Source organism: Trematomus bernacchii, unplaced genomic scaffold, assembly GCF_902827165.1.
Source record: "Trematomus bernacchii unplaced genomic scaffold, fTreBer1.1, whole genome shotgun sequence".
Lineage (NCBI taxonomy): Eukaryota > Metazoa > Chordata > Actinopteri > Perciformes > Nototheniidae > Trematomus > Trematomus bernacchii.
In genome coordinates, this window is record NW_022987547.1 from 9,921,855 (window position 1) to 9,949,436 (window position 27,582).

At 39.9% G+C, this 27,582-nt stretch overlaps 1 protein-coding gene across 1 annotated transcript in view; it reads right to left on the bottom strand.

Moving 5' to 3' along the window:
* lhfpl2a (LHFPL tetraspan subfamily member 2a) overlaps window positions 1-22,283 on the bottom strand; it is a 44,077-nt gene extending 21,794 nt beyond the window's left edge. The window contains exons 1-2 of the mRNA XM_034123510.1: window positions 22,031-22,283; window positions 6,389-6,454 (exon numbers count right to left, since the gene is read on the bottom strand). The gene's annotated coding sequence lies outside the window, so the exon portion shown is untranslated. The remainder of the gene's footprint in view (window positions 1-6,388; window positions 6,455-22,030) is intronic.
* Window positions 22,284-27,582: the final 5,299 nt, after the last annotated feature.

Consider the following 27,582-nt stretch of genomic DNA (forward strand, 5'->3'; position numbering starts at 1 on the left):
CATCTCCATTCATGATCCTAACATAAACATTGAAGGTGTTAAAAGTCACTTGCTGAAAGGACACCTCTCGTTAAGCTGCATGAAATGTTTCCTGCTATACAATATCTTCACTGCCAACACCTTATTCATATATCTGACATCGATCCATTTATTTAATACGACAGCCGACAGATACAATTCCCCAGCGAGGTCACGCCACATCATTTTTATCCATCGTAGTCTTGTCAAAAGAGGTGGATGAACATCTCTTAGTGTGGGAGAGATATTTCTGCGGCATATTTGTTAATTTATGAACTTTCTGTGGGGAGTACCGCTGGAGCATAAACACACAGATGTGTTGAAGCTGAGGAAATCCCAACACTGGAGCTCCGGGGGAAGCAAGACAGGAGCGTGGGAAAGAGAGAGGAAGGGAAAAAATGAATAACGCTGCAGAGACCGGAGCGGGGAACAATCCCACGGCTTGTGGTCAGCAGGGAGTACACCTGCGAGAGGTGAGGAGCTAACAGAGGCACCGAGGCCTTACAACACCTCCGACTGAGAGGGAAAGTTCGAGAAACAAGCAGTGTGAGGGGAAAAGAAAACAGTTTCACCTTTCCCAAGAGTCTTTTTATAGTCCAAATACATGCATAGAACATAATAAAAACACACATGTGAACCTGGGCACACAAAACATGCACACTTCTATTTGATCTCGCTGCGAGTGGTCAACTGTTTCCCCTCTGGCAACATCTGCTTATACGATCTGAGTGACTGTGTGTCAGTCTGGTTTGAGTGGTGAGGTGGAGCAGGAGTCGCTGCAGTAGGCGAAGGGGGGGGGTAATTCTTCAGCTGTGCCTCTGTGGAGGAAGGCGGAGGTCAACAATCCCTCATCTTCTCGTGTTGACCATAACAGCCCTCGCATGGCGGGCCCACAGCACGAGGGTTAAGAGGGTGATGGAAAACAAAGAGCATCTGACACATCGCAGCGGTCTCAGAGTGGGTGGCCAACAGGACCGCCGCAGACTCTGATAGTCATCTAGTGAAAAGATTGTTTTGTGCCACAAAGGAGAGTTTTTTTGTCTTTGGTCTGACTCAGTCTGCATGGCATCTCTGAGCAGTTGAATGTCAACGCCTGCTCGTTTGAGCCGAGGATTAAAGAGGCTGAGGAGCAGCAACAAAACAGAGATAACACCAAACAATGGCCACAGGGCAACTGTCACTACTGTTTGTTGTTCGGAAACCAAAACAGAAGAACTGGTTTCTGCATGAAAACAAACAGTACTGCGGGGGGTTTCAACTTAAAAACTGTGGTAGATAACAGATTTTGCCATGCTAGTGACGTAAGATATAATATAATGCGATACTATACGATACAAACCGATACGAAACACTTTATTGTCCCGGTATGGGAATTACTAATCACAGACTGAAATATCTCACCAATAATTAGATGGATCACCATAACATTTGGTCAAGACACTCATGTTTCCCTTAAGGATACATTGTAAAACATTTGATGATCCCATTAGTTTAATCTAGGGCCAGCATCAGATCAAACTAGAGAATGCAATTCCTGAAGAAATTGCTAGTGGGAATGCTTTAAGCTGAAAAGCTGACGCAAAACTGCTATGCTGAAATGTAATGTGTAAGAAGAAAGTGAAGAATTTAGATAGGGCTTGAATGTGTGATGAGTGAAGACAAGAAAGTAAAAAGGCTTGGAAAAGCAGCAGAATATTTGAACTGCAAACTTTTGAACTAACTTGATGGCAAATGATCTGTCGCCATGCCAACGGCATTTGATGACACCCCCATAATACGCTTAGATGCGTTGATGGCTGCATCGTTCCCAAACCTGTGAAGTTTTGGGCCGTTTGGAGCATTTTCACTGAAGTTATGAGAAAACCGTGTTTCATGGCGAGCATTGTGTTGCCATGGCAACGGCATTTGAAGAAATCTCAAAACTGTCTCGTAGATGTCTTCACGGCTGGACTGTTAACGCATATGGTGAGATGTCAGATTTGACGTAGAGCTGTTGAGGCTTGGAGAGGTGATATACAGGTGAAGATTGTGGGACGACCGGACCGTGTCCATTGGAGCTACAGCGACATCGTGTTTTATGGCGAGGGATGCGTTTCCATGGCAACAACCTATGGTGAGATCTCAGATTTGGCGTAGAGCTGTTGAGGCATGGACCAGTGATATACAAGCGAAGTTTGGAGGGCGATCGGACCGTGTCCATTGGAGTTACAGCGACATCGTGTTTTATGGCGAGGGATGCGTTTCCATGGAAACGGCATATGATGACACCCCATAATTGACGTAGAGCTGTTGAGGGCAGGACCATTAACCATTATCTGAAGTCTGCTGCTCTTTTATGGCGAGGGATGCATTGCCATAGTAACACCACATTACGTAACATCAGATTTGATGTAGAGCTTTGTTAACCATTATCTGAAGTCTGCTGCTCTGAGCATGTCAGTTGGAGTTATGACATCATCGTGTTCCATGACACAGGTGTTTATATTTGAGCTAACAACGTGTCCAGAGATCAAAGGTTTCCATGGTGATGTGCAGTAGTCAGTGAGAGGAGAGCCTTTTCATTGTTCTGAATGAGAGATAAACCTCTTACATGTGAACGTTTTGTTGAAGAACCGTAACAGATATCGGTGACATTTCAACGCGTGAAGTATCTGAAGGAAGTTGAGCATCTGAAGTGTGCTTTTTGTGTACTTTCGGGTTAATAATGTGGCCTTTTTGGCAGATTAACTAATGCTGCGAGTAAAGATCAGCTTGAATTTACAATTGGCTTTAATGGAGACATGTTGAACGTTTTTGTCACTTCATGCCCTCAAGAGGCATTTTGTTTAATTATTTTGCTTAATTTGTTTTCATTTTTCAAGCTACGAGATGTTTTCCTACGTTTGTCATGACAAATTATGTCTCAGGAATGTAGGGTTTGGGAATTATGGCAGGTTAAAAAATATATATGAAGGCGAATTTCAAGCTGTCCTCCGCTCTAGCTTTGAGATCACACACCTTAACGAGCTGCTCAATACACACTAATGTTAAAATCTGAAGAAGGCCTCTTTACCAAGGTCTGAACAATGTTTAATATTTCTAAAAGTATGAATCAGATTTAAAAGTTGTTTAACATGAATAATGTCAGAAAGATGTGTAACATTTTAAAGTTGGAATGAGGTTTCTGAGTGAAAGTATGAAGGAACAGTTAGCAGTTGAAGTCGCATGAAGATTTTTCAAGTCTGAAGAGTTTCTCTATTGACTTCAATGTTAAACATTTGAAGAATTATGAGATGTATCTCTGGAATTATGAAAGTTATGAATGAGAAAAGTAATAGCCATCGATTCCCGACCGAGCTGAACGTTTTGATGTTTGAACGGAGTTTCTGCGATGTGGAATGTGGGAGAAGAAGAGGCGCAAAATAACCCGGCGGAATAATAAAGAATTGCGTGCGTCGAATAACAGATAATGCTGTATCAGCATTCCAACTAAAATATTCACTTTATAAAATACTTTGTTTATGTCCAAATTCCTTCAAAACCTAAGAATGTTTTACACTTCAGCTGTACTTGTGATTGTGTTTAGTGCCAATTAGCAGAAGAAAGCATGCCAACACACCAAAGAAAGTTGTTACCAAGGTCACCATTATAGCCGTTAAACATCAGCATGAGAACATTATAATGTTAAGCATGCTGAAATGAGCATGTAGCTTAAATCCCTGCTGGGCCTAAGGCAGTTTAAGCAGTACATTAACTACAAATCGTCCTTCCATGCAACATTTAATTAACAATACATTTGACAGAATATCACCTTGCAGATATTGGACATTTGCCAGAGGTTAAGTTTTTTTGTTAAAGGAATAATAACCAAGAAATGTGAAGCTACATTCTTGACACCCAATTCCTGAGTGCTGCTGACTGGGGAGCCCTGAGGAGCCCGGCACTTCACTCTGGTTCCCACTGTTAAAGAGCTGCAGAGTTTGGGGGCCCTGAGGCCTAACACTGTGTCCATTATGCCTAATCATTTCCAGCCCCACCTTAGCCCTTCAAACAGCCCCGGGGACCGTAAACACAGGGGTCGCAGGAGGAAAGTCCTTCCACTTCAAATCCCTTTTGTTTTCCAGGCCAGACTCAGGAAATCAGCCTCTCTGCTGAGGCGGGTGGATGGTATTTCGCCCTCTTCTCTAGGGCATTGTTCTCACCGTGTTTTGTGCTTGCGATGAGTGCAGTTTAATCCTAACTCCCCTGCAAACTGAGATGGCCGCTTTATCAAAACGCCCCTAGGGAGGCAGAACCATTGCTGTTTGTGGGCACGCTTAACCTGATACCCTCCTAAAAAATCAAACGTAAGCACGGCCGAGGAACGTTGGCACCGGGTTTCTCTCGAGTTTCGGATAATAAAAGTATCAAGTGATATCATCCCCGCTCGCAGGCCCTTGGCAAATCACGGTAACGACATGAGTGGGAGGCGAGGAGCTGAAGGATGGAGACAAATGAGGAGAGAAGCTGAGTGAAAAGGAGACGCGGAAGACAAAACGGAGAGGTGAGAAGCTGAGAAATGTAGAAGCGTGTTGCTATTGTCAGACCAGTTTCGGGGGGGGGGTAAAGTGAGATGTGTAAATGCTTTCACTTGCAGACAAAGAGTCCCGCTTTTCATATAAAAAGATTATTTCACACTGGACACCACTGTGGTATCCTGCAGACACAATAGGACAAATGTGTCTGATTAAAAGCTGACATGGCAGGATGTATAAAAAAGTGTCATGTCTCATATTTCCAGAATAAATTATCTCTGGATAACAGCTTAGGGTATCAACATATAACATATTAGTTTTTTATCAAACTTCCTGATAAGTGTGTTTAAACTGAATTCAAAGGTTAAACCTAAGGGGCAGCCTGTTCCCGTTTATGTGTGAAAGACACACAAGTGAAGTCAAAAACAAGTGTGAGATAACAGGAAGTGGGCCGCTGACATAAAGTCTCCCTATTTTAAGAGCAAAGTGACAAACCATTATTCTGTTTGTTATCTTAGCAGGGGGCTTTCCACTTTGAAATGACCTTCACAGATGGTCCCTGCACATTATCTCTCAATACGTTGTTTTCCTCCATATTGGAAAAACATGCACCCACACACCAACACCCCCAACTTCCTGGTTCATCCTGATAAACACACCGGACAGTCAGCGTGGAAGACAATGTAGATACAACAGCATGAACTTGGAGCTGATTAAGATGCGGTTTCCTATTCAGTTTACTAAAGGTCACATTGGCAGCAGTACAGAGGATTTAACACAGGGGACACAAGATGACTCATAGGGTCGTTAAGTGGAAACATATAATAAGATAAATAACACTTCTAAGCGAAACACAAAATTCAACAGCATTGCAAATGCTGAGCTGTCCTTGAAATCTAGAAGCTTATAGCTGTTGTATAAAATTGCATGAGGTTTGGCTATACATCAATGGTTGATTTTAACTCCACATGCCTTTAAATGTATCAAAAAAAAATCAATCTCAAATTGTGAGGCACCAATTAAAAGCCAAAACCATGTGTTACTAATTACAAATGTAAATGTTGTTGTTGTTGTTGTTGTTGTACGGCCTATCTACACTTTAAAATATATATATATATATATATATATATATATATATATATATATATATATATATATATATATATATATATATATATATATATATATATATATACGTGTAAAAAGTAATTAAAATGTGATACCCGTGTTCAGCTTTTTTGTCCCTGTGTTTAGCTGCATGTCTATTTCTATATAAATACATTGAAGGCAATGGATGTCAAATTCAACAACAACAAAATAAGAAACTAGTTCAGATACATTTAAATACATCCGTGGTAGTTTTTCAATACATAAAGAGTTTAGAGAAAAGCTTGTATTCAGATCCGTGTGGATCAGATTTGATTGACGGTGGCTTGGCAACTAAAGAAAACAACTCCAAAACGTTAACTGTGCAAACTCTTCAACAGTGCATCATCCACTCAAAACAAGTGAGAAAAGTGCAGTGAAAATGCCAAATAAAGAAAAACAAAACGGTTGTGACTTCCACAGATGACTGTGTGTAGGAAGCAATTGCTCACAGTAAGAAGCTAACTTTAACGCAGTGATGTTACACCTGCCGGTACAATAGGGGCCATGACAACAGCTTGTGTTTCCACCGGTAAGAGGCAGGTGCCAGGAACCCCAATAATATAACAAGAAAAGCAGGAAGCCATGTTTCTGCTTGTTTTGTTAGTCTACACAACTCCAAAGGGTCTTACATCTCCAGAGGAAAAGCTCCACAAAGGAACATGTGTGTGGACTAAAGAGTGGAGATGCAATTACATGGCAAATACACCTCAGACAAAAACAACACAAACCTCTGGTGTGGACGCAGAGACGAGTTCTTCAGTTAAATCCAGATGACGTTAGAGTCCTCTCACCACCTGTGGAGACAGCAGGACAATGCAGCGATGAGTCCAAATCACAAAACCATCCCATCTCAGGAGAGACACACTTCACTCATTGGTGGCTCCACAACTTTAATGAGCATCTTTTTTTTAGCTCACTGGTATTTTCCATCTAAACCTGAGACAGACAAGCAGCTGCACCTGGAGAGAAAACCTTTAAACTGTTTCACATGTTCATAAAAAAAGAGACGCTGATGCCTGCAAACCTCGTTTGATGTGACGTGGGTCCCTGTGGGAAAGTTGCATAATGTTTAGCACAACAACACATTGTGTGAGGATTATATAATCCAGCCAAGTCACTAAGAGGGATAAATCATAAACCCTGTGTGAAAGGTGCTTTCAAAACCACAATCCATTTTCCCACAACCTCATTTAAATCTGAAATCAACAGAGATCTTGAAACATGGGTCCAACTGGCGGATAACTAACTTTAACTCATTTCTTTGTGTACAACACATTTCAGCTTTTTGCTTCTACTTAACTTCAACTTGTGAGAACTCAAAAGGCTGTTTTGATTAAGCAAGTATTCATTTTATGATCACATGTATTCACTCGATGATGGTTTAAATAGTGCCTAGATGGCCTTGTTGTGCGAAACATCCCCCTCTTTTCCTTGTAGGTTAAACCAAATCAATATTTCTATATATTAGCAGTGGTTCAAATGACTACGTATCAAATGAATAGTTTCCCCCAATGATAATCCCACAGAGAATTATCACACAACTCTACAGTTCCCCCCCCAGCTCTAAAAATACATTTTTTAGCCCACTCTTTAGGTTTTACAGGACGTTTAAATGTACAGTTTTTGTTCATCTCACCAGAAAAACAACTTTGATAAACTAACTGTACACGACCTGCCCAGCACTAAAACAGCAGTTGACCCAAGTTATTAAGCACAGTGTATTATTGAGCAGCTAAAGAGCCAGATATTTCCATCAGGAGGTGGTGGAGACCAAAAACAGAGCTACAACAGAGATTGAACAATGAATGACACTCTTGCCCTGTGCCTTTTGCAACTATTTGTTCACTTAAACAACACTAAAAGGAAAATGTCAACGTTTTGTTTACGTTATGCCCCCAAGTGGCCAGAAAACCATGCTGCTTTAATGTTGTGTTTCATAAAAAAGCAAAATAATGTCTTCATACATTGGTGGAGGTAATCTCTCTTCTATAGACCCTTCAATAACAACAACAGTTAGCAGAAGCACTGCTACAAATACGACTACTTAATCACAGCATCAATTAATCCATGATCCAAGAATGCAATCTGTCCTTAAGGGCTGACTAAGGAAAACTCAATAGGAGCCTTGTAAAGTCAACATAGTGAGCAGCAGATCAGGTTACTCTTCATACTAATGACACACATACATCAGGCTGTAGATGATTAACTAATGGCCGACTGTTCCCAGTTTACCAGGCCCTGTTGAGTCTTTTTATTGGTTACTGTACAGACAGAGCAGCACTCAGCCCGGGTTAACAGTCAGGTCAATAGTCTGAACTCAATAGTGACAACATTTACAGGATTGCAGAGCCTTCCAATAACAGTGCACATGATTACTTCCCTTGGATAAATGGAGCAGATTAGATTGGTATATCTCAAAAAGAGGATGTTTGTACTGATAGACTGACGTCACAATGAAGACATTGTTTCTGTGACAATGCTTTCCATTTATCAGCATGCTCAGGGCGCATCCACTACAGCAGTGGTTCTCATAAACAAACTAAATGTATATCAATTAAGCATAGACTGTCTATACTCCAGATGTATGGGTTTAATTGTTCTGTACACAGGCCTCACCAACTCATTAGATTGCCTAAATAAATAAAAGGTTTAAATATGAACCAATCTGAAGTGCACATTAATTGTCACCAAAAGCGCCACATCCAGAAGCAGAACATTTCAAAATGTGTGATGTACTGCATAATTGTATGTCTTTAAATATTCACAAAGTTTTCTCTTGTTATTTTATTTAAAGTAGAGGCTTGGACGCAGTTTGCATTATTTTGTGTAGCTGTTTATCTCAAAAGCTGAATATATAGATTATTTCTAGCTAAATGTTTCAATAGATGAGAAGTGTGTAGCCCAATGTAATGGATTAGAAGTACATGTATTTCACCACAAATGTACTCGGGCAATCGTAAATCATTCTGCCAAACAAACGACTTCTAGAGCTACAATTTATTTTTAAACATGTTAAAGAATAAATGTATTGTGTTTCTATCCTCTTATGTCCTGGCCTGCCCTACAGCAGCAGGCGTTTTCCGAAAAACACCGACTTTGTTTTTATGTAAAGTGATATTCTGATAAGGAAATTAAACGCAATCGAATAAGGTATCATCAACATTAGCGTTGGGTTTAAACAGTGGAAAAGCAAGCAGTGATTTTGCCACAAAAACCGAGGAATAAGCCTGAAATAATACACAGAAACACCCACAGAAGCTTTCCATGGATCCCTACACTAATAAACAACATACCAACCGCACTGCAGGCCTCTAAATCATTGAATTACACTTTTAGACTTCTGTATCTTTTATTAACTTAGATGGGAAGAGAAAGAACCCTATACGACCTGACACTGACGTCACATCTGCTGCGTTTTAGTTCGATTTTTGAAATGTCATTTTACATGTTATTGTGAGTAGTTTACACACCTGGCTGATCTTTTTTCTCACGCTGTGAACTGATGAAGCACAGGGGATGAAAACAGGAACCTCAATTTTACTGATAAGTTCCACGAAATTCTCAGTCACAGAGATAAGGGCCGAATAAACATAGCGGTAAATTGTGAATAAAAAAAAAAATAATAATATTCCTACAGCCATCTCCTCAGTAGAGTTTTGTCCTGAGGAGAACCTCTGTAGGGTAACTCTTTGTTGGGCATTTTCCAATTACAGAAGTGGATGCAAAAATTGAAGGGATTTTCCCAAAGTGTGGCATTCCAGCTGCTTCTCAGACCATTTAAAGTGATGCCAAAAAATGCATAAAACTTGGAAATACCTCTTAGTTAAGGCACTGGTTGTTTGGAGCTGAGCTGGTGAAGCTTCCACAGCTGGAGGCAGGTTATTATGTGGGGACAGGGGGGATGTCTGTAGGTATGCTCACTGCAGCCAGGCCCACCACAAAAGGGTCTTTCTTATAGTATTTAGGGGCTGTGGGAACAGGGGAGATGGATTGTCAACATTTAAAGGAAAATTTGGTTTATCAGCCTATTTGCTATCTTGCCAAGAGAGACACTGGTATCACTCTCATATCTGTTTAATATGGAGAGATACAACTTAAAGCAAGGGGACGTACCTCTTACCATTAACTCTTATTATCTTATTATGTTTAATTTCTTTAATACATAGAGTTGTGGTTGTACTGGGGGGTTAGTGCCAGATTATGTCTTGGCCCAGCAGTACAAACTTCATGGAGTTAGTATTGGTTTCAGTTTTTTTTAAAACAAGGTATAAAATGTTAATTACTGAGCTTTGGAGGCACTGATAGTTTTTACATTTGGCCTAGAGCTGCAATGATAAGTATATCAGTCAAAATGTTGTTTTTTTTACAAAAGAAATGCCAAACTTTTGATGGTTTCAGGTTTTCAATTGTGAGAACTTGCTGGTGTTCTTCCTATTATCAGATAGTACGTTACATTATTTTAGTTTCTGGACTTTTGATTGTGCAAAACAAGACATTTAGTGACGTTTTCTTGTGTGGAAGTATGTATTGACAATCATTTTTTCCTGCTACAGTATCTTAAAACAAATAATCTTGAAAATCCAAGTTATCCATGTATCAATCAAACATATTCAATCAGGATGCTTTTCAGACAGCTAACCAACAACATGGACTTCCATTCAGTAAACTGGTCAGTCTGGTCAGTCATTGTATTTTCTATTGTGTACTGTATGTAAAGCACTTTGTACATTCGTGTTGAGAAGGGTGCTATATAAATAGAGTTTTACTTACTTACTTACATTGTAATTGTAATAAAGAAAGTGATTGTATGGCACATGTATCAATGGTGAAAATTATTGTTATTAATGGAGGTTGCAGCCAAACTTTCTTCGGTTTTAGTCTTTATTTTGGGGTACGTTAACTGTAGCTTCGTGACAGAAATGAGGGAGGTATTGGTCTTCTAATTCAAGCCCTAGAAAGAAACTAATTCCAACTGCTTTCCCAAAAAGTCAAGCTATTCCTTTAAGTGTTTCAGTAGCACATGCAGGGGCAAATTGTGGATTCTGTTTAATCTCAAACCAAGGTAGACTTATTAAAACTGTGACACGTCAAGCACTAATAATGCATCCTCCGGTACCGTGAGCATCTGTTTACCATTCATGGCTCCAATCCTCTTTTCTTCTGTTCCCTCTCTGGGCAGTAATGAGAGGCATGTGAGGCTAAACAGAGTATTCTCATTAAAATAACCAGCCCCCCCCCTTCCTCCCTGAGGCTAACATACAAAACACAGGTGTTAGGAAGCATCCAGTTTACCAGACCCATTCTCTCTAACACAAATCACTGCAATGCATTGCTTTTGCAAAGTGTTCAAACAAGCTATTTAGAGCAATCGCAGAATGAGCCGTGAGCAAATATTTAAAGAGTACAAATACACACAGGTAGATGTTTGTGCACCTGATCCAAAAGCCAAATACTTCAAGTACAGAGTGTAAAAACTAGATTTTTAGGAAATAACATTCATCTGAACATCTGTTTTTGGAGTTTATAGAAATACAATGCGTATTTTGTAAGTGTAAGCCCCCTGTTTAAAGACTGGAACAATCAATGGACATTACAGCTGCTGTCTATTCATATTCAACACAAAACAGACACGACCAACAATGACTTCATGATTTTGCTCCGCAGCCAGTGTGTGTGAGTGTGTGTGTGTGTTTTACTGGAACATTTTTTACAGGACTATCAAACTGTTGCTGCATCAGCACCACATAAACCGCTCAGTGGATTGAGTATCGTACATGTGGGACAATATTTCCAGTCCGAAATTAAATACAAAGTGTTAGTTGATAACGACGCTTAACTTGGTCGTGTAGAATTCATGAAATGTAGAATAGAAAAATCGCAAAAAAAGCATAAATAAAAGCAATTATTGTTCTGGAGAATAATAAGCATTGTCAGTTCCCGCTCAGCTGGGCAGCTGTATTACATTTACCGCACATTATTTTAGGAGCCAGCGCTGAGACAGAGGGGCTTTGAAAGCCGTGCCAGGAGCTCTTCAAAGAGAGCAGGAGAAACCGTGCAGCTTCCGCTTCGGGTTTAGGTGCGAGCTCAGTCTGCTGACAGTGACTGGGGGCCAAAAACAACGCCGTTTCACTGACGCTCATAAAGATGGTTTATATGCATTTAAGTTTTCTTTCGAAAAAACGATATCCTCAATGTTAGTGAACAGAGGCAGATCAATTATCTAACAAACCTATAAAAGTAAGTTTAATTATTCAGATTTTGTTTCTTAGAAAGCATGTTGTGTCATTTTGGTACGGAAAGATCTAAATACTACATTACCCATAAGCCTATGCTACTGCTGCAATAGAAAAAGGCAGACTCGGGGTCAAGTATGAAAACACTAGCACATTTCCACTTCTTTTTTACGGTAGGAAACAAAACACTACGCTTTAGTCGCTGTATTCAGAATTTAAAGGAAACTTATTTATTTGATTTTGATATTACTATACTTTAAGCTGCATAACATGTTAGCCTTAGCTGCTGCAGCTTAAACAATCTATGCTGAAGGTTTTCACGTACCTTTGAAGGAAAAAGAAAGACTTTACTTCTGATGTGTTTTTTAAATATGGTCATTAGTTTCTTTAAAAGAATAATCTGAACATAAAAATCATTCAGCTACTTTATGCCCCTTTTAGATGATCTCACACCACTAACGTCCAGCTCTATCTCCCTGGTTATCTCTTTAATTATCTTTGACACAAACAAACACACACACACCCCTTTCCACCTCCTAAAAAAAAAACACTTAACACTGCAGCACAAGCCGTTCCAAAAGACCTGGGTCTGTGAAGTAAAAACACGAGGTGCTCTTAACTCCCTCAGGCGTTTGCTGATTACACACTCTGCACTAATGCAATGGTTATCCACACTCTCTATCCAATTTCCTCTCGTGTGTGTGTGTGTGTGTGTGTGCTTACATACATGCATATACATTTGTGTGTGTGTGTTTCTGCCCGTAAACCACAGACCGCACACACAGATGACATCACCTTGCAGTGATTAGTCTGTTAGCTGAATGTTAAACACAACAGATGGCTGCATTCAGCGAGGCTGGTTTATAATTCTTATTAGAGATAAAGCGCTTTTAAGGCAAAAAAAAAGTACCAGATATGGAATCAAAGAAGAAGAAGAGATTCAAAACATATGACTTTTAACTGACTTTCAACTTATTTTCTTTGTTCAGATGTGGTGAAGTCATGTTTGAGGTCTCTGAAAGGTCTCTCTCTTTCTTTATATGATAACAGACAGGTGTATTAAGTGCCCTTTAATGTGGATAGGAGGGTCATTTCTCTGAATTGGATGCGCGCCAAGTTTCTCCCAGACATGATGACAGACATAATGTGCAAAGAGGTTTCACATGAGTTCAAACACACACACACACCCCTCCTTTCTCAAAAGTATATGTGCTGCAGCCTCGCTCGATTGTGTTATCATGTCTGTAATTGTCTTTTAGAGGCATCATCTTTCCTGTCTAGCCTCTGAACCTGTGAACCCACAGTGATAAAGATTCCCACTTAGTGTCACGGGCCATTGGCCCCCAGGAATCTAATGGCCCTTCAGTAACGGAGCCTTAACGGCTGCTTTACCGTGCCTAACCATCCTGAGAAGATGCTAAGTGTTTACATGATCTGGAAAGTGCATGAGGGCCATTAAACTGCCTGAATTTAGCTGCCGTTTAGGTGTTGAAAGTTTTATAGTCCACACCTTGCATTTTCCGCTCAATTCATCAGAAAAACAAAAACATACATCCCTGAGATTTCTGCTTCCTTCCTAATCAAAGAAAGGTAAACATATTCCTTTTTGTGATGCTAAATGCAATCAGAAGCGACATTTTAGCGAGGAATAATTAACGAAACAGTGTCCTAGTGTTACTATGTCAACAGTTTTCATAGGGACTATTTCTTAGGTGAAAAGTAGTTCCAGTAAAAAAACATTTACAGCGAGGTCTGTGGCTAGATCCCACTAGAGGTAAGTAAGAAGTATAATTTAGGTGAACCACCCTTTAAAGTTCTCAAAATAACACATTATTTGACATGTTACTCTTTGTGCCCTTAGTTTAGTGATGTTTTAGCCACAAATTAAAGGGTTCAACGCATCAATCTGATCTGCAGGATTGCTGTCAGCAACCAACTTAATAATGGATTATGGAACTAAAATCACATGACATGAACAATTAACTGTTTTTTTGTCTTTGTAATATGTAACATTTCTGCTATAAATGACATTATCTGGCTCATTTCTATAAGTCAGATCGGTGTCTTGAGGTTTTAAAAATGAAATCAGGAGAGAAAATGTTTACAATGAACACCTATAATGTGTGCTCAGCCAAACCAAAACAGAATACGAAGACATTCACGCAGTTGTCTCAACCAACCGGCACTGTTTGTTGAAGGTTTATCACATGTCTGTCTTGCAACTGCCTTTTGGAATAGCTTCATTTTGCACCTAAATGACAGTACAGGTATTTTAAAATCAATGCACTTTGGAGACGGTTTACCAAATGGGTTCTGTTAAATAGTCAAAAAAGTCAGCTTAGTTGGAAAAGAAGGGCAAATCAGAGGAAAAACAATATATATATTTTTTTTCAAAACCAAATCAGTGTGGAAATGAGCCTCTCAGATGTAAATATTCGACAGACATGACTTGTGGAGGTCAGAGGCAGCTATTAAAAAAGTGGTTCCCCACAGAGTGAATGATCTCTGGGGCACGGAGGATGTCAAAGGGAAGTCATGGCGCTGGTGTAGGGGGGAGAAGACAGAGGAGGGGGAGGAAGGGGGCACAAAGGCAGCTCCAGACTCTTGCCCCTGGGAGATGGATCACAGATGTCTGACCAGAGCCGCTGAACTTAATTGTGAAACAAAAGCTTAACCTTCTCTTTTTCTTTTAGTCATTTATTTTCTACTCTACTCTTTCTTCTCTGAAACTTGTTTTCCTTTGTGCCCCGCTCTGTCTCTTCAGACTATCATTACTGCCCTCTGTGAATCACTTTTCTTGAGCCTGTGTTTACTCTCCCTTCTGCCTCGCAGCGAGGGACGGCGTAATCCCTGCTGTCTTCAGATGTACAAATACCACTTAGCTGTCGAAGGCCGGCCCAAATGACAACAGCAAACAAAGAAATGCCTCATCCCCTGCAAGTATGCATCTTTTATGAAGGCTTCGGTTGAGCAAAATGTCAACCCGATCAAGACAGTTGGGGGTAAATATTACATAGAAACACCCACTCTTTTCAAAGATGCTTTCCCTTGGTAAATAACTTTAATTTAAAGGTTATGAGTTCAGTGTAGAAGGGAGAGTTGACTCTGGGTTGAACCTGAAACTGTTTATTTAACCGGAGCCATGTCGGTGCTGATCATACGTACCTGAGATTGGATCAAACAGGATGTATCTGTGTCTGGGAAAACTAGCCGGGCAAATGCCGATTTAATTCAATTACCCCTGTTTGTATCAGCTTGTTATAATGGCTGGAGCTTTGGGGTGTATGATCTGATCTTGTTTTAAAATCATAGGGAATGAATAAGTCTTTCTCCCAATTTACCCACAAAACATGGAGGTAAAAGACTCTCACAACAAGGCTAGTTTTTGTGCTGAAGTTTGTGACTGTGTGGTCCCACAGGTGCTGTAACATTATCCCATCCCAATTCAGTGGAGTGGTCACCCTCACCTGCAGAGCCCTCACACTACAAATCAATTCACAGCTGCACAGGCCATTAGACAGACCTTTGCTCAATGACCAGAGGGGAGATTAGAGGAAAAGCTGACAGAAGTTTCCAAGGTTTTGCACACAAGCACCCCTTAAAACGTTCTGCTAAACCTTTTCCCCCAAAACTGAGACTTTTAAAAACAAAAAAACACAAAAGGGTGTAAGGATTTAATTTTATAATCTGATATTACCCATGTATAGATGTTGTAGTGTGAATTGATGGTTGTCGTCTAAAAATGAGAGAGCCTGCTTCTGTGTTTAAAAATCAACATTACCGTTGTGAAATAAAACTGTTGGAGAAAGGAAACTCTTACAACTATAAAAACAGTTACTAATGGGGGAAAACGGTCAACTACTGTGAATACAGTTGGTAATGTGAGCAGGATTAGGTCAAACCAGTGACCTGCTTTATATTTTAGCATGAGTCACCACTATTAAAAAATCGGCCAAGACAGGATGCAGAGAAAGACAGAGGGAGCGTTGAGCCGTTGGTCCTGCTGCTCTCTGGCTACCAGTGGTGCAGGACTGGTAATGACCGGTGACCGTCCAGTCCAAAACACAATATTGTTTCTATGGTGCTGGTGAAACCGTCCTCATGGAAACAATATTACAAATGACACCTCTGTGCTCAGAAGTTACAGTAAAAGCAAGCGAAAGTGGAAGCTTGACCAGTATGACAAGGGGATTTTTGGAGCTAGGCTTAAAAGGTAAATCAATATTTCCCTTAAATGACTGGAGTTGTTTAGTTGATTGATTTTAGACTAGCAGACAATAAAAAGGATAGCGATAGAGACACATACACGTGTCTGTTGTTTCAAAAGAGTGGAGTGATCTTAAACGCATGATGAAACTTAGACAGAAAGATTTCATTTATCTAACAAAAATGACAATTAAATGTGAGTATTTACTTTTTTTGATCAGTTTATATCATTTGTACCATTGAACCCGTACTATTTCCACCAAATGTAGACTTTTTATTAAAGCAAAAGTTCAATATATTATCGGATTTCCTTTCTTGCTAGGATATACTGTAGCACGCAGATACGTAGCTTAACTTAGAAAAAATAGAAGCAGGAGGCTAGTGGTTTTTGATAACTTTGTGTAATACTTACATTGTTTACAGATTAAACAAACAAGATGCAGGGTGTTAATAAGTGAGCTTTAGAGGTGTTAGTCCTCTATTTGATTTACCTTTGGAAAGAGCCCTGATTAGCTTTTAAGCTTGGCTAACATCCTGCTAGCTCTAGTTTCACAATTAGCATAGATATGAGAGTGGTATCGCTCTTGTTTATGGAAAGTGAATATATTTCCCTAAAATGTAAAACTATTTGTTTAAAGATGAAACTTTGTCAATGAAAAATAATAAGCTGCAACCCCTGTTTACAAAGAAATTAATTCATAGACTAAATCTCTTTGTGCTGATTTTCTTTTTCTAAAACAAACTGTGAACCAACTACAGCTTGATAGCAAATTATGACATTCAGCTGTTACACAAACACAATGTGCAATCTTGTGTATTCTGCTCCATACAGCTTACAGCCTTTTCCATGACCTAAGCCAAACTGAGCATATGATACCGCCTTATCGCACATTACACACAGACTGCCTATTGTGGAGGGTCATAACCCTTAATGATTAGCATACAGCTGTGAGCCTGAGCTCCCCGAGTGACTACGGTTCCAGCTAATCAATATTCAAACATGTCTGATACAAGACTAACTGGTTAAAAGAAAAATACAGGATGCTTGGCAGGAAGGAAAACACAGGAGATGCAACGCTGAATAAGAGACATAAACTGAATTGAACACAAGAAGCAGAGTTTAATGAGCCTGCAGTTGCTCAGGGACTAGATATAGTGCTGGGGGCCATGCAGCTGCAAAACGCACCGTCCGTCTGCCGTGCTTTCCCCTGAGACTGACCCCCCGCTCACCACAAAGGAACTAAACCCACTGCAGATTCTTTCTCCTCATTTCACCCGACAGGAGGGTCCAGCTCCCCCCTCTCTGCCCTCCACAAGTCATTCTTTGGATGTCTCTTTCTATTGGAGAGGCTATGTTCCACACAGGCCTACCCTCAATAGACAGAGGGGACAAGTGTAGGATGAGGGCTTTGTTATTATGGAGGACCCCACCCTGCTGGTTTCCCAGTAAACGGCAGGCTGTAGAGCCGCTGGAGGTAGATGTACCCCCAGGAGAGGCTCATCTCTGGGAGCCACAGGGGGGCCGAGAGGACGGGGAGAGAGTCGGAGAAAATGGAGGACGAGGAGTAAGCAGAGGAGGGAAGGGTGATTAGCTCAAGCGCTGCCTAATCTAATCAGTGTGCATGACTGCCCCACATGGGGGGGGGGGACACACACATAAAGAGAGTACGAAGGTTTTGTATCATTCTGTGGAGGGTTAGGAGAGTTAAATCAGTGGTTTAAAGGTCACCTATCATGCTATTTTTAGGCAATAGCATAGGTCTCAGATATATAAAAATATATAAAAAACATGTCTATGAAGTGTTTTGTTCAAAATACCAAACAGATCACCCATTCTAGCCATGCCTCATATCCCTCTGTTTCAAAAGTGCTGATTTGGGGTATAAAGCTTTTATTTTTTTTTTAAAGGAGGGGGCTGAGCTCATGCGGGAGATGCGACCGGCAGATACTGCGGTGATGAAACGCCATATCATGGATTATCAAGGATTATTTCTGAAACAGTATGGAGCTCAAAGGCTTTCTCTCTTGCCGGTTATACCACAAGGTGAGTTCCTTTTTATTTCCTGCTTCTTCACACACATGCTCTGTGCAGTACAGGTTAGCTCTGAGTGTTAGCGATGCTAATGTAAACATGCCCCGACCATATTACGTCCAAAACAGTCGGGCATTGTTTCTGATAGCAACGTTTCCGATAGGGTCGTGGGTGTAAAGCCAGCCTACATTTCCGATATTACGTCATATCGGACACAAATCTGAATCAGCTCCGTTGTAGCCCTGTTTTTAGAGATTTGGGTACGGAGGAAAAGAGAGAGGGTTTTATTTTCTGACGCTGCGTGAGTTCCCCGACACATATTTATGTATAACATACATCAAAAAGTGCATTTTGCATGATAGGTCCCCTTTAAGAACAAAAGGCCACATGAGAAAACGCTGCTGGACACTGTCACATTTCACATGGATGTGATACAGTTTGAGCTTCGGTTTTGCTCTCTGACAAGTTGTAAAACCACAGTAACTCACTGACATGAAACTCAGAGGTTGATGGAGGGTAGGGATGAGCATTTAATTTGGAAAGCTACCAAAACTAACATTACGACTCACTAACGGACCAAATTTCAGTGACTTACTGTAATTCATGTACCAGAAAGTATAAACAAAGGACACAACCAGTAAGAGCTCTCTGTCTGCGATCGCTTCATATTCTTATTCGAAACTGGAACTACTGTTTGAAAGATGGGAAAAAATGATATACTATCTTTTTGAATGAGCACATTCTTCAGCTTGAAAGTCCTGTTGGCAGCTAAATAGGCTTTTTTTATTCCTTTGCTTATGGTACGGATAAAGAATTTGTTCATTCATCAAATCTACTGTGCATTTTTGTTTTTGGCTGGATTCATAGGTTGAGTTCAAATTAAATCAAGAAAAATAACGTTAGATTGAAATGTGTTCAAACTTTAGTTTTTTGTGTGACAGCCCTCAGACGGATAACAGAGGCAAATGTCCGAGAACAAAGCCTCTCGGACGCTTTTCAGACTGTGACACAGACTTTTCCAGTACTGGTAAAACAGACCATCTCTGGAGCAGCTCTATTAAAAACATTAAAAACTTAGACACACAGCTCCTTTTAGAAGTTTGCAATGGAAAACCGTATAACGTAATGTGACCCAGTTAAGATTTGTCTGATTTCTTAAGACTACTTCCTTACATTACGTCAATTTTACAGCCACATAAACAATCTTTAGTACAGAAACACACAATAACAAAAAAACTGTGTGTGTTGGTTTCCTGGATGCTCCTGTTGAAAGTTTTATTAACCGCACTTGCTGAGAAACAAACGAATACTGTCGGGTTTAAATAATGAATCAAAAAAAGCACAGATTGTCAAAAACAGATGTTGCCGGGATAGTGAATATCCTAACTCCATGTAAGAGTCCAACAGTAGTCTGAGGAAATACGATGCATATAAACCAGCCTTGTTATCAGGGCCATCTAAACTGGAGGATATCCACAGCAGGGCTTTAGTGTAACAAACTGTATTCCAGATGTTAGTCCCAGCCGGCCGGAGTCATCTGGTTTAACCTCTGACACAGGAGCAGCCGTTCAATTAGTGGATTTCACACTCTGGTCATGGTGACACCACAGCACTGGCTATGGTTTCAAGCACACACTGATAGTGCCCAGGTCTGATTTCCATCTGCAGCTACATTTACGCCCACAGACGCATAAAAGTGTTTATTTAGGATCGAAAGGCATGGAGAAGATGTAGATCAAATCCTCCAATGATACAGTCCTCATACCAGGAGACATATGCTGACCCAATCCCATAAACTGCAGCCAGCATCCTGGATTAATAACAAAAACACTGCCATCAAAGCTCAAGAAAAAGCACAAAAGGCAGATGATGTGGTCTCAATGAATGGCGGAGTAGTTATTTTTTCCCCAAACTGCACCGAAAACGAGGCTGGTAATATGTTATTTCCATGCTTTGGAAGTTTATCATATAGTTAAGAGTAAAAAAAAGACATAAAATAACTTTCCCTAAGCATCTGCGCTGTCATGCTGCCAAGAGAGAGGAACAAACTTTTTTTTTGCTTTTCTTGTGGCCAAAACTAAGGGTCGTAATGAAAGAAGGCCAGCCTTTTTTAATGGGCCAAACACAGAGCCCTGAGGGACCACGTGCACTGGCACATACACTCAAACCACTGGCAAACCCTGACAGTGAACTCCAACAAACCACCATCTGTAATGCTAGTCACTCATTTAGTGATGACCTAAGCATCATTAAACATCTGAAGCTTTGACAAAAAAAGAAATTACAAAGAAATGTCTCAAACTAATTACGGAATATAGAATCATGAGCGAGACCGCTGCTGGTACTAAAGTGACAACACTACATTGAACAACAACAATTAGCATGATAAGAAAACAATAACAACTAAAGTACCATCTATCGTGTTGATCTAGTTGCAGAGAAAGCTAATTCCAGTTGGAAAAAGACAGTCCAGGCTCTGATGTTTCCTACCACATGAATCAGTGACTGGGGTTTGGATCAAAAACACAACATCCCTCATGAACACTTTGCCTTTTAAAACATTGTAAAAAGAGCATCACACGTGGAAAGGCTTCTTATTGAGAGAAATCAAAGTACTGCAGGGCTCTTCCTATAAAGATAACATTGTTCCTAAATGTGGTTCAATTATGGTCCAAAGAGTTCATATACAAAAAGGAAAAGCCCCCAGGTGGCTTTTCTCTTCCGCACACAAACACAGGTCTACAGATGAGACCTGGTTTATTGTTGAAACACAAGACGAACACATGACAAGAATCTATGTTTCACTTTGTCAAGACCAGTGACTGACTTTCTCTTGAAGTAAGAACAGCAGAGCAACCTTAGACCTTCAATATATCCGCTGACACACAGTGCAAGGATCAGGTGTTTTGAGGTTAATGACACTTTTGATAGGCCCCCCGTGGAAAACGCCCCAAACTTGGTTGTTTGTAGAGCTTGGAGAATGTTATGCTTAATAGGTTCATTTGAGTCTTTTTAGAAGACAAAATACAAAACAATAACTACTTCTCAGCTTCTTTTTTTTAGCCTTATTTGATAGTAAAGTGCACATATGGTTTTAAACTGTTGGTCAAACAAAACCAGAATCTTTGAAACAGTAATATGAGCTTTGGAGACATCATTTAAGGACCTTAATCACCATTTATAGACTTAGCAAGAGTTTTTTTGTTCATATATGCGTCCCTCCATCTTTTTCTAGCAATGATGCACATGGTCTGACTAAATGGATTAATTAAAGCAAATAAATAGTTGTTTAAAGTTATACTTTGTATACAACTGTTGCAATTAATGACTATTCCCATCAGAGCTGATTAGTTTGTTAATTTATTGGCAACTATGTTGATAATTGACTTTTTAAAGAAAGGAATACAATTGCCCTATTTGAAATTAAGAGTTGTGAAGATTTGCTGTCAACATTATGATAAATGTAATGTGTGTCAACTCTTGATGACAACAGTCCAACTTCAAACCCCATTTCCGTTCTTGTATTGATCATTTTTTTAAACCATGTGCATGGTCAGTTTTCTAATGATGTTGGAGACAACATATTGATTAAAACCGTAATAATGGACGATTTCAATGAGTTACTCTCACTGATAACTGTCACACTTGGATCACATAATAGGGGGCATATGTGCTGCTGCATTGCCTGGAAAAGCATCAGTCTGCTCTGCTTTCCTGCCACGAGTTTCCCCTTCACATTAACTCTTGGAGAAAATAACACCAATAAGATATGTGGAAACACTAAGTTAAAAAGTCACAAAGCGTGTGTCTGATATTCTGCAACGTAGGCTTGTTTCACAGGCAACAAATGTCTCTGTTGTTTTAGAGAAGTCGTGTTCAAAAAGAGTTTCACTACTTACGTGTAACTGCTGCCGATGCGTTTTTTTAAGCGACGCCTCTGAAATCCAGCTGAATCTTTTTGTGTCCTCTATTTTGTGTAGTTTAAGTTGTCGTGGTTGGTCCTGTTTTGTTTTGTTTTCTCAGTGTGTCTTCTTCATCCTCCACGTTTTTCCTCCGGGAACCACAGAAGAATGAATGGTTCCGTCCCTCTCTTCTGCACCCGGACAGACTACCGCTGATGGGAGTGACTGCAGCCGTTAGCTCCCTCCCACATCCTCCAATCACCGCTGCTCGCACTGCACTCAGGAGCATGCATTATTTATCTAATGCCACTATATGCAATTACAATCTCTGTTTATAGCCACTGCTGTGTTGCTGCAGGCGATGAAATGTATTTCGTTTTTCATTTTCAGAAAATGCAAGATTTCTGCAATAAAAGCTAAATTGCCCAATGCAAACATCATGACAAGAGTTGGGAAATAACTACACTGTAAGTACATTTACTCAAGTACTGTACTTCAGAACAATTTTTACTTATAGTTTTGGATTAATGATGTGAAATATAATCAACACTTAAATAAGACATTAGTTACACCTGGAGTAAATTCACAAGCTACCCTGCAGTATACAAAGTCATTAAAACTGGCTGCACCTTTACCATCTTTGAGAACACTTTAATGCATCAATAATTATTATCAAAACATATCATATATATTATTCTGAAATGGACCAATCTGCATAATGAGTATTATTTACTTTTGGTACTTTAAGTATATTTTAATGCCAATACTTTTGTACTTTTACTTGAGTAACCTAGTGATTGCAGGACTTTTACTTTTAACAAAGTATTCCTACACTCTGGTACTTCTACTTTTACTCAAGTACAAGACCTAGTACTTCTCCCATCACTGATAATGACAAACCAGTGATAGAAAAGTAACTCAGTACATCTACTAATACATGAGTAGCCTAGACTCATGTAATGCTACTTAACTCTCTTTTCACTCCATTTCTTTTGAAAGCATTAAATACTGGTTACGTTTGATATTCATTTCAGTCCAACATTAATGCATCAATAACTAAAATCCATAACATTAGTTTACATGATATCGAAATGGGTCAATCTGCGTATTGAGTACTTTTACTTAGTTACTTAAAGCTTGTTTAGATGCTTTTACTTTGTATCTAAACTGTCTATAAGCAGCTGGAAACAGTATCCTTAATTGCTGTTTCATTAGAGGCGGAGCCAGGTGCATTAGATTTACAATAAATGACATGCAAATTCATTCATGTTTAAATTGAAGAGGATTTTACTAAGATGACATCTCTGCCATAAGGAGACCAACAATATGCATGTTAGCCATATGGTTGAAGAGCTAGACCTGATTCATTATGTGTATGTTATTTTAGCCATTTCTTCCTATAGCGTAAATGGCTTTCTTTTCATGGTCAGGATATGCAATCAACTGAATAGTCCTTTTAATAATTCGTGGATTGAAGACTTTCCATCAGTTATTGCCAATATTGAGGCATCTACAGACTTTTGGTTCTCTTTAATAGATTATATAAAAGTGTTCCACTTCAGTCAAATGAATAGTTATGCATGCAACTCACAGTGTTACCTTGATGCTTATTGGACTGCAAACAGTTCTACAAGGATTTTGATGGGATCAAATTGGACTTGGATGATCGTGATGATATTGTTAACTTTTTATGGAAACCAAACGATGAATCAATTAATCCTGAGTGTAACTGAAAGATTCATCTATACTGAAAGTTATTGTTAGTTGCAGACTTACTGGCTGTTGGTTAATAACTACAACATTGATCAAAATAGTTTGTTCTCCAACCAATCTACTGCCTCTTCATGTATAGTTAGCATTGAACATATTCTGCACCTACTAAAGCAGTTGTTGCTTAAGGATCTCTCACCCTTAAATCAAGCTATTTACACAGTATAGCATTTACATTTGGGTGTCGGCATGTCAAATTCTCTCTAAATCTGAGTCTTAACCTTAACTGGGAGGCTAACAGCTGAGCTAAAGTCTCCCAGTTCACACCAGTCAATGCCTCACATTCTGAGAGCTAAACATCTATTCAGGTCCAACATGTCTGTCTATATGCTGCACGGCAGAAAGCAGACTTAGCATTATTTCCAAACATGTGTCTTTGCATGCACCATCTCCCATTCCCAATCTCCAATCTTTTATTCTCAACAAATTCAGTGTGATGCTGTGCAGGAATAGTGCAAAACAACAACTTGTGTATATTGATGCATGCTTTGCACGACACTGGACGAGTGTGAATGGACTATTTTGAGACTGTTGAGACTGAGAAGGGAACAACTGGAGCCAGGACCTCTGTGCCCTCTTTTTTGTGCTCCGCGGTCAATCAAATCCAATTTGAATGCAGTGAGAACACAAGGGAAGTCTCATGACTCTGTGCGGGAGCCAAACAGCTCTGCAGTTATTGTCAATAATACCAGCCTTGATGTTATCAATCAATCAGTTCCTGGGATCATTGTTAACCCCTCACTGACCTTCAGTTCGACAATCAGAATGAAAGCACAAAAGAGTGCAATGGAAACACCAATATAATATATAATTTAAAACAAATAATACATTATTGAATCTGTCCAATAAATGCAGTTTGAGCTACAGTGTTAGATTCCCAATGTGGATCTTTGAATTCTCATTTGTTCAACTGATTGGTAGCCATTTGAAAGAATATACAGCCCACCAATTACAGTATAATGATTTACTACATATGAGGGATCAATAACGAACCTATTCTGGGTACCTAACTGGAAAAATATTTATTCAGAAGGCAAGAAAAGGAGAAGTTAGGGAATAAAGGGATTAAATAAAAATATGTTGAAAAGGTTAATCTTTTTTATGAATGAAAATGTAGTTACTTTGTACTCACAGGATACAGTATTGTTGTTGCTGGGGGACAAGGCACTTTTACTGTGCAATAAAATATTATATCATACCATTTATCTTAAAACCATGATTCACTGACATACTTTTGTCAAAGGATATTGTAGAAAAAAGACTGCTGTTTGTGCCTTTAATTATTTTTTATTCAAAATTATATTATTATACCATTCTAGAGAACAGTTGAAGAACCTAGACCAGTTGACTGAAATGTGTGGCAAGCTATTCCTCCTGCAGACAGAAATATCTTAAAGTGGACCTATCATGCTATATTTGAATAATATATTGTAGGGCCATACCTATATAAAACATGTCTGGGAAGTTTTTTTTTCAAAATACCAAACAGATCATGCATTTTAGCCATGCCTCATTTCGCTCTATTTGCTCTTTTCCAGCCCTGTTTTTGCAACGGCTGATTCTGTGAGAAGTCTTCTTCGCTGCTTTTGTGGCAGACTACAGCGCCACTTATGGCGCGTTTCCACTACAGCGCGGAGCACGGTTTAAGAGGGCTGTGACGTCAGCGGCCCGTTTTTGGTTGCGTTTCCACTTGGCCTAGTACCGGCCGGCGGGTCCTAATTCACAGTTTTTCTGGCCTCATAACATCGTAGGTCTAGGGCCAGAGACAACGAGGCTGAGTCGGGCTGAGTATGCTAAACTAGAGAGAGAATCGCTGGCAAGGGGGCTACAACTACAACAAGATGGACATATTTGACCGTGATTTAATTGTAATACACGTTTCAAAATGATGCCGAAGTAACAACATACTGATACCGGTTAGTAAAAACCATGAATTAATGCTTTGACAAGTCTGCAGACAGACGGCAGGTGAAAAACCTTTTAAAATGCGTGTTTTCTAAATGGAGATTGGCTAAGCTGACGCAGTATATGCTCCGACCGTCCACACTCACAACAACGGCCTATACAGACATAAATAAAGCAGCGACTGTATTCGCCATGACACAGGCAGTCTGTGGTTTGTACTTGTTTAACTTTTGTCTAGTTTCTGAACATATATGAGGAGCTGTAAGCTGTGAGTGCTAACAGCTAACGGCTGTGTTGTTTTTCTGGGGTTCTCATTGAAGATGACGTCACGGCTCCGCCTACACTGCGTTACTATAGATACTACCCCAGTTCCTAAACTGTAATGGAAATGCGCCATAAAGTGAGCCAGTCCTAACGAGGCCTAGCCATACCGAGCGAGGCCGTGCGGGGCCGTGTAGTGGAAATGCGCCATTACAGGCCTGGCATATGTACTACAGCGTCTCCAGCGCTTTCGAGCGGCAATGGCCGTGGCCCAACCCCCCATTCCCCTGATAGGTGCAGAGTTGCCCATATAGGCGGAGCACCCCTTTTCTGACGTCAGAAAAATTCAAATCTGTATCAGCTCCGTTGCAGCCCCGTTTTTAGAGATTTGGGTATGGAGGAAAAGAGAGACACTTGGTGAGTTCCCTGACACACACACATATTCATGTATAAAAGACGTACAAAGGTGCATTTTGCATGATAGGTCCCCTTTAACAATTGTATGGATTGCCATGAAAATTGGTACAGATGTCCATGGGGCCTAGAGGATCAATCATACAGACTTTGGTTATCCTCACACTTTTCCTCTAGCTCTACCATGACACTGACATTAGTGTTATACTGTATCAGATGGATTGCCATATCAGGATGGATTACCATCACTTGGTGACTTTTCATCAATGGTCAACTTTGAATTTGTCCAATACTTTGGTTTGTTATTTAATGTCCCATAACATTTTCACCTGTTCTAATTGCCTTTATCTAACCACTTAAGTATTTTATATATATTTGACAGAATATTTGAATTGTAATTTGCGGGTTTTAATCTAAAGTGTGACTGAATATCTTCTTTTTTTATGTAGGGGACATATACTAAGCTCATTCCCATGCTGAATACCTGGTATCATAATGTTAAATAAGGAATGTAGTTATTATCTTCTAAAGCTTTCCTTCTGTAATTACTCTTAAAAGTTATTTAAGAAGAAGCAAGATAAGATGCACCTTCTGCTATATGAGAGTGAATCTGAAACAAAATGTTAATTACATAACAATTTAGGACCAAGAAGGCCTCCTTGATATCTATGGTGCAATTCCAACACATTTTTTGTTGGGTGTGATGAGCTGTTGGATTTCCCCCCTCAAGGTTCAACACATTCCTGGCTGCACTGGTCAGTATGATTTTAATCTGTTTTCACAGTCAGGCAGCAGAAAGACACAATCTTGTTTGGAATTCCAGTCCCACTTTAAACCTTCAATGTCTCCTTGTGGACATACCAGAGAGGAATCAAGGGTGGCAGACGTTTTTTCCAAGTGTGTGTCCCACATGTGCTCACCATCAAAACATCAGAGCCTCACGACAGCTATCATATATTTTTACACTGTCATATCTCTCAGGGGCATCACAGTTGTGGCACACATAGCTTTGTTACAGCTGAAAAAACAAAACGTAAAGGGGTGGAGGCGACGTCAGAGGCGGTGAATCCCACTGTTGATTCAGCAGAGGCAAATCAGAGTGTGTTTGTCACTCTGTGAGGCAGACTTCACAGGCCCGAGTCAAAAGGCAGGATTAAGTGTGAAAGACACACCAAAACCACTTAAAAAAAATATGAAGA